This window comes from Suricata suricatta, chromosome 9 (genome assembly GCF_006229205.1).
Source record: "Suricata suricatta isolate VVHF042 chromosome 9, meerkat_22Aug2017_6uvM2_HiC, whole genome shotgun sequence".
In the NCBI taxonomy this organism is placed as follows: Eukaryota; Metazoa; Chordata; class Mammalia; order Carnivora; family Herpestidae; genus Suricata; species Suricata suricatta.
In genome coordinates, this window is record NC_043708.1 from 105,303,350 (window position 1) to 105,318,604 (window position 15,255).

A 15,255-nucleotide genomic window follows, 5' to 3' on the forward strand; every position below is an offset into this window, starting at 1 on the left:
AGGCATCGTAGGTAATGTTCTAGTTCTTCAACTGAATGGTGGATCTCCTGGAGTTTATTTTATGCTGCATTTATTCTTTTGATGTATCAAATACCAGACATTAAGCTTTTTATAGAGAGGCCTGTAGTTACCCTCTTTCACCACTACATGACAGGCTAGTCCGTCAGTAAAGTAAGTCCTGAAAGGAAAAGGCTGGTGAAAATGGAAACACTACCCCAAGGCAGCGTCCTTGACGCGATGACCCTGCAGGGTGACACTCAGAGTGTTTACAGCTCAAGTGCACCGGACTCTGGCTTTGTTTTTTCCTTTCTTTTTTTTTTTTTTTTTTGCCAGCTTATCTGCTTCCATGTTGATTTTGATTTCTCAGAATTTTCTGAGCTTCCCAAGGCATTCATTCCTAAATTAACAAGGTGGAGCATGAGACTGATCACTTGGCCTCCTTCATGGCACCTGACACATCTAATCGCCTCTTCTATGCTTATTGATCTGGGGCTATGTTTTTCAGCACTAGCACTGGAACCACTGTGTAATGAATTTCTGGATGACACTGTTATATACAGGGATACTTACATTTTCATTAACAATGTTAAAATAGAAACATAATAGTCAGCAGAAACACAGAAATTCTGGTGCCACACTGCTGCTTCATGTGATGAAATTGATTTTTAAAAATGTTTTATTTATTTTTGAGAGAGAGAGAGAGACAGCATGAGCAGGGGAGGGTCAGAGAAAGAGGGAGACGTAGAATCCAAAGACAGGCCCCAGGCTCTGAGCTAGCTGTCAGCAGAGAGCCGGATGCTGGCCTTGAACCCACCAATCGTGAGATCACGACCTGAGACAGGAAGTCTGACACTTAACCAACTGTGCCACCCAGGTGCCCCAGTAGATGTTTGTTTTAGCGGCAAATGTTATACCACACACGTGGCAGTTGAGTGCTTGGGATGTGATGCTCTGATGGAAAATAACTCTGAATTTCGATGACTTGGTATGAAAAAAAAGTTAGATGCCTGTTAATAATAATTCATATTGACTACCTGTGGAAATGATTGTTTTAGATATGTTAAATAAAATATACTATTAAAATTAATTTCATGTCTCCTTTTACTTCTTTTAATGTTTATTTTTGAGAGAGAGAGACAGAGCGTGAGCGAGATGGGGTGCGGGGGTGGGGAGGCAGAGAGAGAGAGGGAGACACAGAATCCGAGGCTCCAGGGTCTGAGCTGTCAGCACAGAATGGGGTTCGAACTCGTTAACCGTGAGATCATGACCTGAACCGAAGTCGGTTGCTGAACCAACTGAGCCACCCAGTGGCCCCTCCCTTTACTTTTTCATGTGGTTACTAGAAATTTAAAAATGACACACTACGCGGCTCACATATGTGGCTTCTATTGTTATTTTCATTGGACAGCACTACTTGAGATTTTGCCACCACTGCTTGTGATCCCTGCATACAGAGCTGGCTTCATGGTGTGTGGCCATTGCAACAGCCTTGCCCTTGACTGCCGCCACCTTAGGGCGGGGCAGGGTCCTGGGCGAGGTCGTGGGAGGGGCAGGGCGGGGTGCGGAGGTGACCATCGGTTCCCAGGGCTGGCAGCTCCAGGTCTCTTGCCCATTCCAATCCAGGGGCAGAGCGTGACTGGCGCCCCAAGGACGGGACGGTGCCATTGGGAGTTGCCGGTCTGCCTGGTTTGGGCAGCAGACAACCGGCTGGACTCTCTGCAGACTCGGCCAGGGTGCGGCGCCGAGCACGGCGGCTGCCGGGAGCACGCAGGTCTGGGCTGGAAAAGGAAGCGTGCCCTAGTCTGGCTTGGCGCTTGGGAGGAAGGTGTGTGTGTGGGGGGGGGCTTCCTCCTCCCCAAACTTCCGCAGGCTTTCTTGTGTTTGTCTCTTCAGGACTGCTCAAGCAGGGATAAGCCACACTGTGAAAATTGTGCCATTTCTGATTCCACGTGTGAATTAAATACTATGATATTTGCATTTATAACTGACACCGCACAGGGGGCCTGGGTGGCTCAGGTGGTTAAGCATCTGACTTCAGCTGGGTCATGATCCCATGGTTCCTGAGTTCGAGTCCCTCATCGGGTGAGCTAGAGCCCCACTTCTGGTGAACCCCACTTCTGTCTCTCCCCTTCTGCCCCTGTGGGATTCTCTCTCGCTCGCTGACTTGCTCCCTCGCTCTCTCTCTCTCTCTCTCAAAACCAAAAAACAAACAACAATCCCCCCCCAAACTGGCACTGCATAATACAAAAAAGGGTAAAATTCATGCTAATAATTTAAGTCTTAAATTTTTCTTTACATTTTTAAATGGTTGAAGTTTTTCATTTGTAATTTTAAAACACTGTACCACATGAAATTTACCATCATAACCATTTAATTGTACAGCTTAGTAGCTGTACAGTATACTCCTACTGTGCAGCCAGTGTCTGCAATTTTAGTACAGGTGCCGTGGGAGTGAGCCCTGTGCAGTGAGGCCTCAGAACTTTTCATCTTGCAAACCTGGAGCTCTATACCACTCAACAGCGCCTTTCTTCCATCTCTTCCTCCTGCTAGGTATGGCAACCGCCACTCTGCTTTCTGTTTCTATGAGTTTGGCTGAAATACATATAGCACTTGTCTTTTTGTGGCTGGCTGTGTCACTTAGCGTAACGTTCCTAAGGATCATCTATATGGTGGCATGTGTCAGAATGTCCTTCCTTGTTAAGATTGAATAATTTTCAGAGCTTCTGGGTGGCTCAGTCGGTTGAGTGTCCAGCTTCAGCTCAAGTCATGATCTCATGGTTCGTGGGTTCAAGCCCCGTGTCGGGCTCTGTGCTGACAGCTCGGAGCCTGGAGCCTGCTTCAGATTCTGTGTCTCCCTCTCTCTCTGACCCCCCCTGCTCGCTCTGTCTCTCAAAAATAAATGAAAAGCATAAAAAAATTTTAAAGACTGAATAATTTTCTGCTGTATGTAAATACCACACGTTCTTTACCCATTCATCCATCCAGGAATATGTGGATAGCATTGCCATGAACATGGGTGTACAGACATCTCTTTCCAAATGTTGGCTAAAATAAACAAGGCTGCAGTTCCTATCTTTGTACACAGTCACTTTGCACACATGTGAGTGTATCTGTACGTTATGCTCCTAAAGGTAAAATTGTTAGGTCAAAGGAAATGTACATTTTATAATTTGTTAAATATTGCCAAACTGCTGTCCACAGAGGTTGAACCATTTTGAATAGCCTCACCAACACTGTATGCTTTCAAACTTTGACCTTTGACAATAGATTAGAAATGGAATTTTCATCAACAAGAATAAGTGGAAACATGTAAAATATGTTTAAGTCCATGCGTTTGTAATGGGACCATAAAAACTCCCAAATTTTAGGGGCACCTGAGTGGCTCAGTCAGTTAAGCGTTGGACTCTTGATTTCAGCTCAGGTCACGATCTCATGGTTCATGAGTCTGAGCCCTGTGTCTGGCTCCACACTGACAGTGAGGAGCCTCCTGGGACTCTCTCTCTCCCTTTCTCTCTGCCCCTTCCCTGCTCCTGATCTCTCTCTTTCTCACTCTCAAAAATAAATAAATAACATTTTTAAAAAACCACAAAAAAACTCCCACTTTTTTAAAGTTCACTTTTGAAGGATGCTAGGGAAACAATTCACTATTTTGAAAACAAATAAAAACAGAAAAAAGGAAGCAAATGTGACCTGCCTTTTCTTTCTTTTTGTTAAAAAAATTTTTTTAACGTTTATTTATTTTTGAAAGACAGAGAGAGACAGAGTGCAAGCTGGGGAGGGGCAGAGAGAGAGGGAGACACGGAATCTGAAGCAGGCTCCAGCCTCTGAGCTGTCAGCACAGAGCCTGATGTAGGACTCGAACCCATGAAACCTGAGATCATGACCTGAGCTGAAGTCAGAGGCTTAACTGACTTCATTGTATTCATTGTATTCTCATTGTTAAATGGAGAAGGAACAATGTAAACACCCACATGGGAAAAAACCCACAAAGACAATGATCACCAGTGATTACGAAAGAGAGACAAAGTGAGAAAGAGAGAGCTAGACGTCCTGAGTCCCCTGATAGGAGATCATTGCTCTATCTCTGAACTCTACTTGCCTAACATCTAAACTCGAATCTGATCAAGTCACCAGGTCTACCTGCCAACTACCAAGTTACAGAAAAAATAGGGATTAGAACACATTAAGCAACATATCAAGGAGATGTGATCAGCAAAATCCAGACTGTAGGAAACTCCAGTGACCTAATTTTTTCTATAAATAAATTAAAAGAAAAAAAGAGGGAGGAGTGGTCTCTAAATTAAAATGAATTTAAAATTCATAGCAATCAAGTTCAACATATATGGACCTTTTAAGATATTGATTCAAACAAGCAAAAATGTGCTATTATTTAAGAGACAATTGGGAATTTGAACCCTGATTCAATATTTGATTATATTAAGAAATTATTGTTGATTTAAAAATTGTTTATGCTTATTTATTTTTGAGAGAGAGAAAGAGAGAGGGAAAGAGAGAGAGAGAGAATGAGAATATGAGTGGGAGAGGGGCAGAGAGAGAGAGAGAGACAGAATCTGAAGCAGGCTCCAGGCTCTGAGCTGTCAGCACAGAGCCTGACGTGGGGCCACAAGATCATGACCTGAGCCGAAGTCAGACGCTTAACTGACTGAGCTACCCAGGCGTCCCAAGAAATTGTTAATTTTAAGGCACTATGATATTGTGCTATTTTATCACATGACGTTTTAGATATTAGAGTATTATTTTCTAGATTTGTGGCATTATGGTCTGGTTAAACAATCTAGTGTTCTAAAGGTATGCTAAAATAATTGTTGATGAAGTGATACAACGTTTCAGATTTGTTTAAAAATAATACAGTGGGAGTATGTGCGGGATGGGGTGGGGAGGAACCAAGACTGACTGAGTTTACAATGAATCTGGGTGATGCAGACTCTGTAATTCTCTGCATTTTTGTTCATGTTTGAATTTTTTCAAGTAAGAGAGTTTATTTCAAAAAGAGAATACAAAGAGAGTAATTAGAAACAATAGGTACAGATTGTTCTTTGTAGGAATTTTAATGTGACAAAGGAGCAAAGAGGAAAATGAGTCAAGAGAAGTGTTTTATTTTTCTTTTTTTCAGCTAATCTTTCTGCCCAACATGAGGTTTGAGATCAAGAGATCTCATGCTCTGTGAACTGAGCCAGCCCCAGGCACCCCAATAGAAGATTTTTTCTTATATTTGAGACAGAGACAGAGAGACAGAGAGGGAAAGAGAGAGAATGCATAGTCGGGGTGAAGGGCAGAGAGGGAGAGAAAATTTTAAGCAGGGTCCATGCTCAGCGCAGAGCCTGATGTGGGGCTTGATCCCATGACCTTGGGATCATGACCTGAGCTGAAATCAAGAGTTGGACATTTAACTGACTGAGCCACCTAGGCACCCCAACATTAAGTTTTTTTAAAAAGCAGGCAATTTAGGGTCACCTGGGTGGCTCAGTCGGTTGAGCATCCGACTTTGGCTCAGGTCATAATCTCGCAGTTTGTGAGTTCAAGCCCCGCATTGGGCTCTGGCTCTGTGCTGACAGCTCTGAGCCTGGACCCTGCTTCAGATTCTGTGTCTCACTCTCTCTGTGCCCCTCCCCCTCTCATGCTCTGTCTCTCTGTCTGTCTCTGTCTCTGTCTCTCTCTCTCAAAAATAAATACACATTAAAAATTTTTTTAAAGCAGGAAATATTAATAAAGGCAAATATTACAAACAGTACATATGTTTGCTTTGTATATATGCAGTACATATATATTTGGTTTGAATACAAATATATGGAAAGAAAACTAATCCCAAGTCTGAGACTAGAAGATTTAGACTCCACCCATGGCAAACTCACAGTATGTAAAAGACAGACAGCAAAAGTAGGCGAAAGTAGGCAGGCCTCCACTTTTGTGAGACAGGGGATTTCAGGCTAAGAAGTTGGTCTTGTTGAGTAAGAACAAACACCACCCATGTCCACATGACACACACCGTTCCAGAAGATTCTTGCCCCAGAAGATACATGGATTAATTGTTGCTCAAGAAGTCAATTTATCTGGGCAAATAGGTTGCTCATCAGGGACAGGACAAGTGACTATTCTCCTATCAAGACCACAGACAGCACACATAGGCAAAGAGCTCACAAAAATGACAAAGTTTATTTATCAAGATTTGTGTTAAGACCCTTGCTTCTCTGGGTCTATGAATGCTAAACTGTGCCAAATCCCCACCAACTTCTTGCTTTGAAAAACCCCCTTAGGGGCACCTGAGTGGCTCAGTCGGTTAAGCGTCCAACTTTGGCTCAGGTCATAATCTCATGGTTCGTGGGTTCGAGCCCTGCGTAGGACTCTGTGCTAACAGCTAGCTCAGAGCCTGAAGCCTACTTTGGATTCTGTGTCTCCCTCTCTCTCTGACCCTCCCTTGCTCACACTGCCTCTCTCTGTCTCTCAAAAATAAATAAAAAACATAAAAAGAAAAAGAAAAACCACCTTAAATCACGTGAGCCCAGACCGCCAAATCCTACGAACCTCCTTTCTCGAAATCCCCTTTCTAAGATATACCAAATCTTGAGCAAGGTGTTACTCTCCTTTGCTGCAGTAAATAGCTAATGGCCTTACTCTGCTTGATCAACAGATTTTGCTGGTGTTCTTTTGGGGAGTTGGCAGCAGACAAGATCTGTGAACTCAAGTGAGAAAAAAACCCTGACATTTATTTAACTGAAATTTAGTATTTCCTTCAACTATGAATATAAGCAACAATTCACAGTGACTGTAGCCATGTCACCAGTAACAATTATGACCATTTGTCATCAGGTCTGTGTTACAGCTATTGCATATATCTCAAAATGTCATTTATGCTCACCACTACTTTGAAATTAGCGTGGGGTCAGGACTGTGAAGCCTCTGAGATTTTGCCCGACTTACAAGCTACCAAGTCAGCTTGCTGCAGTTTCATGGATCGTGGCACAAGTCATAAAACTCCTGGTTCCAAGATGAAAAGATTTTATTACTCCCAACGAAAGGGGTAGAGCCAGAGCGGCAGCGTATTTGTGCTGTTTCCCTAATTTGTATTTCTGCAAGGCACAGGGGCCAGGTCACAGGAGCACATGTAGCAAATTTTGTTAAAAGACAGGCATTTAGGGCCCAGCCCCCCCTCCCCCCTCCCCACACTGTCTGAGGAAGCAACAAATGTAGCAAGCAGCAAATAAACTAGTCTGGTTGCCTAAGTGACCGGCTACGGAGGCTGCTCAGAATCAAGAAGCAATGGATAAGCCTTGCAGCCGGGCCCACCGGCAAGAATGTACAGGGACACTCAGGACTCCTGTGGACTGCCTCTTCAACATGCTGTACTAGACCTTGGTATTAATGCATTTATAAAGGAGCAGACGCAGGGGCTCCTGGCAGGCTCAGTCAGCAGAGCACGTGACTCTTTTTAAAATGTTTATTTACTTTTGAGGGGGCAGGTGGAAAGGGACAGAGAGAATCCAAGGCAGGCTCCAGGCTTTAAGCTGTCAGCACAGAGCCCAATGTGGGGCTCGAACTCATGAACAGCGAGATCAGGACCCAAGCCAAGGTCGAATGCTTAACCAAATGAGCCCCCCAGGGACCCACCCCAGAACATGTGACTCTTGATCTCTGGGTCATGAGTTTGAGCCCCACATGGGGTGTAGAGATTATATAAAATAAAATAATAACAAAATAAAATGAAGGAGCAGATACATTATCATATCATCATGTTGCTTTTCTATTTTAATATAATCAGTTTCCTTTTTAAATTTTTTGTAATATGTGCATATACATACATAATTCTGAGAAGGGGTTGCCGAGGAGTCCATGGCACAAATAAGGTCAAGAAATGGAAGATTTAAACAAATATTTTCACTAACAAGTATTGACATAAAAAGAAATTTTTATACAGCTCCATTACTCAGGAATACGTGCTCAGAACTCTCCTGGTTAAGAAGGCAGAGTGGGAAGGGTCCTGGTGTCAAGTCCAGGAGCCTAGAGTTTGGGTCTCAGCTCTATGAATGGCCCCCCTAGTTTCTTAAACTTTTTGTGTTTAGTTCTCATCCATCACGTGAGATATTTGTCACCTAACTCACAGGCTCATGGCTCAAACAAGAGACTTGAGAGGCAGACTCTCACACATTGTCTGGGGAGTGTAAACTATATTTCCTGGAGAGTAACTTGGCCTTATACACTCAGAAATATTCAAATCCTTTGAGCTAGTAAATCCATTACTAGAAATTTATTATTAGTACATAATCAGATATACACACAAAGATGTTCATGGCAGTATTATTTATAATCATACTATTTTTGCAAACATCTTGAATGTCCAATAATTAAGGCATGGCTACAGAAATTGTGGCATGTCTATACAGATATATGCAGTCATTGTGAATTGTCAGAGCAGAATATTTTGTAACGTTAAAAAATGCCTGTGATTTTATGTTATGCAAAACTCTTTGCTGAAATGTTACTGCTAACAGTGTGACACATACATATTTGAAATTTTAAAATGTACATTTAAAAAATTTCCCCTATATTTCTCAATAGGCATATGCTGCTTTGTAATAAGAAAAGCAAAGTATTTGAAAAAGCAACTCAAAATGAAGGTTGATTGTGTGAAAGTGCTTTGACACTCATACTCCGTGACATAAACATGAAATGTTATTAGCGTTTCTCTGGGGAGTTAGTAACACACTTGGATCCACATGTAAATCAACAGATTTGACGACATGGAAGACAAATCGGTCAGTGGGCGACCATGTTCTGTGCAGCTCTGGAGCAGATGGGCTCCCTCTGCTTCCTCCTCCTCCCCTCCCCCTGCACCCCGACTGGCACTCCTGCTTGTTTTTCTTCCTCTCCATGCACCATCCAGCCCTCCTTCCTCTGAACAAAGCTGTCTGGTCTTGTCTCCTGGGCTGAATCAGGCCTCAGAAATGGAAAAAGCCCCAAGGCCAGGGCCTGTCTGGCTTGAAGAGCTGGGGCTCAGTGTTGAGTGTGACATCAAAGTGCACAGTGAGGGTTGCCTTGCGGACTGCAGGCCAGAGGGCAGGCGTGGGTGGCACCACAGTTATGGGCTTTTGGGCTGTGGCCGTGGTGGAATGCTGAAGCCGCATGGCCAGAGATAGGTGAGGAAAAGACTGCTTTTCCTGTGGTGTGATTTGAGGGCATCCTGTGGTCCCCCTCACCCTCGAAGGTTGTGGTGCCAACTCACTTCCTCTGCTCCTGAAATCTCCAGCATTAATGAAGGCTCCAGTTGAAATGTATTTGGATGATTTGGGCAGCAACTTAACCTAATCCTAGGATTGAGGCTCTGGAATCAGGTAGACCTGGTTACGTTCGGGTCTCCACTCCCCTGCTGCTTGAAATAGTCACTCTGTGTCTACGAGCCTGGGTCCCGTCACCCGTAAGTGATGACAAAAAGCACTCACATACAGCAAGCATATGACAGGCACAGGTCTGGGTGCCCTTCTTATATCAACTCATTTGACAAATTTGACAACAACCTTAACAGGCACCTCTGTTATCATCACACCCGTTTTACAGATTGGGAAACTGCAACCCGGTTGGTTCATTAACTTGCTCAAGATCCCACAGGGCCGGCACCAGGATGAACCCAAGCAGTGTGGCTCCCGAGTGTATGTTTCTAACAGCCACGTTGGGAGCCTCACCGTAAGATAGGACAACTATAGTAACTATGATGTGTTAGGAGCTTACTTAGTGCCGGGCACTATGCTAAATGCCACTCAGGAATTGCTCATCTGTTCATTTCAATGAACCGGGACTATTATGTGCTAACAGTGACCTGTAGGGCCCTGTATACAAAGACCTCTATTAAAGGTGGGGCCTTCAGAAGGTTGTTAGAGTGTCGAAGAACTAAGATGTGTTCATAAATAAATGTGATTCGTGGTGGCCTCAGAGCTTGGTGGAGCTGGAAGAGAGCTTAGAGATGATCTGGTTTCCACTCATTTTTACTGATGACAAGAAGTGACTTGCTTTGTCTACTCCCAGTGAGTCTGGGAGAGGATCCAGTGAGATAACAATAAGCAACCCTTACTTGCTGTGTGTGTGTGTGTGTGTGTGTGTGTGCGCGTGTGCGCATGTGTGTATTTTTCATTCAACCCTCACAACACTCAGATAGGAGAGGTATATTATTATCCTCATTTTGCAAATTAAGGAGCAGAGGTGGAGAAGTTAGTGAGCAACCTGTCCCACGTCACACAGCTAGCATGTGGCAGAGCTGGGGTGCTGGAAGAGTGGATTCCAGAGCTGGGTGCTGACCCACCAGGCTCTGTGCCGACCCACTTGCAGAGGGTGGTTCAGAAGCCTCAGATGAGGTGGGTGGATCAGGTGCATCAGAAAGTGTTTTGTAGACTACTAAGTGCTGTACAGACATGGGTTATTATCAGAAAGAAGTAAGGGTCCCAGGAGAAGTATAAACTGGTATAAAGCTCAGCGCAGAACCAAGGCTGATCTCTAGGATGAGATGGCTTTGCTTTGGATTTGGACCCGCGTTCCTAAGGGGGAGTGAGGGACGTCCATGGTGATGAGGTGGTGGTGGGGAAGGCTCCGTCTAGTCCTTGCTCATTAGCTCAGGATGGCTGATTAGATTAGCCGGCTGGCGTGTTGGCCCAGGTGAAGTGGTGATCGGGACCAGAGAAGGCCTTGGGGACCTTCAGAGAGCAAGCTGGGTGGGGGCCAGTCAGAGGGGGATAAATGGGGACCCAGAAGGTTGGCAGCAGGGACAGGGGTAGGAGGTGAGAGAGCCCGGGTTTAAACCCTGACGTTTTACCCCACTGCGACTATGAGGCCATGGGTAAGCCATCTCTATCTCAGTTTCCCCATCTGAAGAATGGGGATGATGATAATCGTATGTCTTCAGAGGCTTATGCAAAATGTACATGCCAGTTGATTTAAAGTGTTTACTCTGACGCTTGGGCACCCAGTAAGCACTCAATAAGAACTAGTTGTTACTTCTGTTATTATTTTCCCAAATACCTGATGGCCGTCGTGATTCAGGGAGGAGTGGCATTAGAAAAAAGCAGATACGTCTACTGGCATTTACTCTTGGTAAATCCAAGTCAGCTGGCTTACAAAACAATGCAGACCAACTTCCGTTTTCCCACCTTAGGTTTTGTTTTTGAGAATCATTAGACCTGCTTTTCAGGGAAAGGTAAGGAGTGGGAGGAAGACTGGGTAAGGCCAGTGGGCCACCGGGCCTCTGGACTAATAGAGGAGTGTCATCAGTGGTTTCTTGGTGGTCACATTCACCAATTTCTGATGTCCTCCCTCCGTACCTCTGTTGGAATTTCTGAATTCCTGTTAATTAACCTCCTGACCCCTTTGCATAGTATGGATTTACTTTCTTTTCTTTTTTTTCAATTAATGTATTTATTTTGAGAAAGACCGCACGAGTGAGGGAAGCGCAGAGAGAGAGAGAGAAGGTGAGAGAGAGAATCCCAAGCAGGCTCTGCACAGACAGGCTCAAACTCATGAAACCACCAGATCATGACCTGGGCCGAAATCGAGTGTCGGACACTTAACTGACGCAGCCACCCAGGTGCCCCTGTGGATTTACTTTCCCTTCTCAGAAGTAACACGTCCCTGCAGGGAACACGTAGATGGGTGGGAAGTCTTTTTCTCTGAACAGATTGATGGCGAGATCGGAGGATGACAGTCGGGGTGGGAACTAGGGAGAATGGAAACTAGCAATGTACTGACCGGCACCCCTTCACAGGACCAGGCCGGGTGAGGAAGTTTGCGTGTTGCCCTCGTGCCAACTCTGCAAGGAAGGAAAATTAACTCCATTGTAGAAATCTGTCCAAGGCCACAGGTAGCCCATGGAGAAGGGAGTCCAACCCAGATCTAGCCAATGCCGAGGGTCACCTTGATACAAAATCTAAGAAACTCCACTGACGCAGACCTATAAGGCCAAGTCAGCCCAGCTTGGGGGAAAGGACTGTTCCATGGAGGGAAAGTATAGTTCATTCTGCTCGTAGGCCTCTTCCCAAATCCCCAGGAGACGAAGCGCTGGAGGTCAGTTCTGTCTTTGGTCCAGGTAGAAGACTGTAATTTGTCGTCACCAGAAAATTAACCTCCATCACTATGTTACTACTTGTGGTTATGTTTAACTCTCTGTCCAGTTGCTTGGTAGCTTTTGGTCATGGGGGCGGGGAATAGGTCAGAATCACAAGGAACTATTTCTGGGCTCTGGCCTTTGGGACAGCAGCCTTGTCCTGTTTACACATCCTCCCTCCAGATTTGCACAACCTGACCACAGAAATGTCACCCTCCAAGCCCAGGTACATAGAGGCAACCAAATAGTCTCCAGTTAGCCAACAGCTGTTGAGCAAACAAAGTAGCCCAGAACCGTATACTAGGCAACTATGATAAATATAGAAGAAAAGAGCAGCGTCAGACTCCTGACCTTGGACTGCTGGAGCAGAAGCATATTCCTATCTGGGGGAGGAGGTCCCACAGTGCAAGTCCGAGCCCCTCTCTCACGTGACTCTTGGTCCAGTCACCCCTCCTAGCAACCACCCAGTAATAACACCAAGTTGAGGTGTCAGCGCTAGCACAAACCCTAGTTTATCTTGCTAGGGTGAGAGGAGGAAGAAGGAAGTCTCTTATTCAACAATAATAGATGGATGAATCAGGACTCCTTCAGAAAACAAAACTGAAGGGAAGAAGGGGCATGTATCTGGGTCACCTTCTTCAAAAAGTCAGATGGGGAAGAAAATGATGCAGGGCAAGAGGTTGGCCCTGGGGGAGAGAAGGGATAGGGAGCCTGGCTGTTCTCCAGAGCTCTGGAAGGAGATCAGCTGGAAGGGAGACCCCAGGTCACACACCTGAATACCTGCCAAGTCCCCAGAAGGCAAAAAGCCTGATCAGCCAGTCAGGAACTGGATATTCCACCTGTCCTGAACCCTTAGAACCAACCTGCTTCCTCTTCTTTTCCACCATCTATTTCAGACTCTACCAATGGAAACTCCTCTTCAGCCCTCATTTTCTTTTTTTTAAATTTTTAATGTTTATTTTGGAGATAGAGAGACAGAGCGTGATCAGGGGAGGGGCAGAGAGAGGGGGAGACACAGAATCCGAAGAAGGCTCCAGACACAGAGCACAAAGCGGGGCTCGACCTGGGAACCATGAGATCATGACCGGAGCTGAAGTCACACACTCAACTGACTGAACCACCCAGGTGTCGTTGGAGGAGAGAATTTGAGATGTGGCCAAACCCCACCAATAGCTCTGTTAACTGAAGGGAGGCCTTCACCAACTAGGACTGGAGTGGGGGCTCAAATAAAATATGTAAACTTGTTGAGCCCAGCGTGGTCCCTGGGGACCAAATACATATATTTGTTCTTTCTCTGTGATATTGTCTTTTGGGGGATCAGAATGGGGGTAGAGGAAACTTCCCTACTGAGCTTGCACATTTTGTGACTGCTCCAGGAGCTTTATCACCCTTCGACCATCCTAATCCAAGACCTTTCTTCCTAAACGACCTTCCTGCTTCCTAGTGCCTCCTAGAGTTTATTCTCCATACATCGACCAGCAAGATCTTTTTAATAACATAAATCATGGGGTGCCTACGTGGCTCAGTCTGTTAAGCGGCTGACTTCTGCTCAAGTCATGATCTCACGGTGTGAGTTTGAGCCCTGCATTGGGCTCTCTGCTGTCAGTACAGAGTCCTTTCGGGATTCTCTGTCCCCCTATCTGTCTCTCCCCCACTCATTCTCTCTCTCCTCTCAAAATAAGCAAATAAACGTAAAAAACCCCCATAGATCATTACTTTGTCACTTTCTTGTTTAAAATTGTTCAAACGTCCCCATCACACTTCAGAGTAGAACTTAAACACTTCACCACGGGAGACTGAGCTCTACCATGACCTGCACCCTTTGCCTCCCATCATTGTTCCTCTGGCCCATTCTGCTGCAGCCACAAGAACCTTTGTTTCTGAGCTCACCAAGACTAGGACCTCCTCAGGGCTTTGCTACTAGCTTTCCCCTTTGCCCAGAATACACTTTGTTCTTCTTACCTGTCCTGGAGGACTTGTCTGACCACTCAGACGGATTAGCCATTGGCCAACTGTCCCCACCCCACCCCCATCACTCTGTTTTCTTCACAGCAAACGGTAATACTAACTCAACCAGTCGTGGCTAGCATTTGTTTACTCGTTCATTGTCTCTTCCCCACAACAGAAGCCCCAGAAGGGAAGGGCCTGTGTTTATCTTTTCTATCACTGAATCTCTAGTGCCACGAAGAACCTGGCACATAGTAGATCTCTAGTATTCGTTAGATAAATGGGCTTTTCAAATCCGAACAATCTTGAGAGGTCTGTGAGAAAACAGGCTCAGGATCACAGTCCTGGTGAGTCTGAATACAGACCTCGCCTTCTTTCCTTCCAGACACCTCGTCCCTTTCCATGGTGGAAACAGACCCTCCCCCGCCCCACTTCCTTCTCACACACTTAAACCCCCTCCTCGAGGGTAGGCCAGGATTCCAATCCTGTCTCGGGGCCTGGTGCCACCTCCCAAGTCCTCTCATGTTTCTGGGGGCACACAGACATCACCCTTTTCTTAAAATGAACCCTGTCGGGTGCGTGCAACCCCGCTTCCCTTGGGCCCCCAATCAGGGCTGAGAGGAATCCCGCACCTTCTATGGTAAAACGGGGCGGACCCCCAAGCCCACTGGTGGTACCGCCTCAGCTCCCCGACTCTGTTCCCCTTCCTGTTAGGGAGCCCCTGGGCCGCGTGGGGGCGAGGAGGAGGCTCCAGGCGTCAAGGGCAACGAGGACATTCAGGCCCGAATTGGGGACGGGCCACCTTGGCGCAGTAGAACCTTTCTTCAGCGAGGCCTCGTTTGCCGGCCGGGCGGCTTTGGAGGAGACACCCAGCTTAACCGTCCTCCCGCTCGCACCCTCCCCCTCCCGGCCCAGTCTGCGGAGGCGCGCCTGCCCGCCCGCCCCGGGTTCGGTGGCTGCTGCCGCGGGAGCGTTCCGCCTCGTTCCGGCCCCCCCCCCCCCCCCCAGCAGGCGTGGAGCTCCGAAGCCATAGGCAGCGTCTGGCGCTTCGGGGCTCTGGTGGGCGAGGGCCCGCGGGCTTCCCCCAGCTGGGGAGGACGCAGCGCGGAGGCGGAGGCGGAGGCCGAGGCGGTTTCAGGCCTGAGGCCCGGCGGGCCGGGGCAAGGGAGACGAGCCCATCATTGGCCATCCAGGGAGCGTGCGGGCCT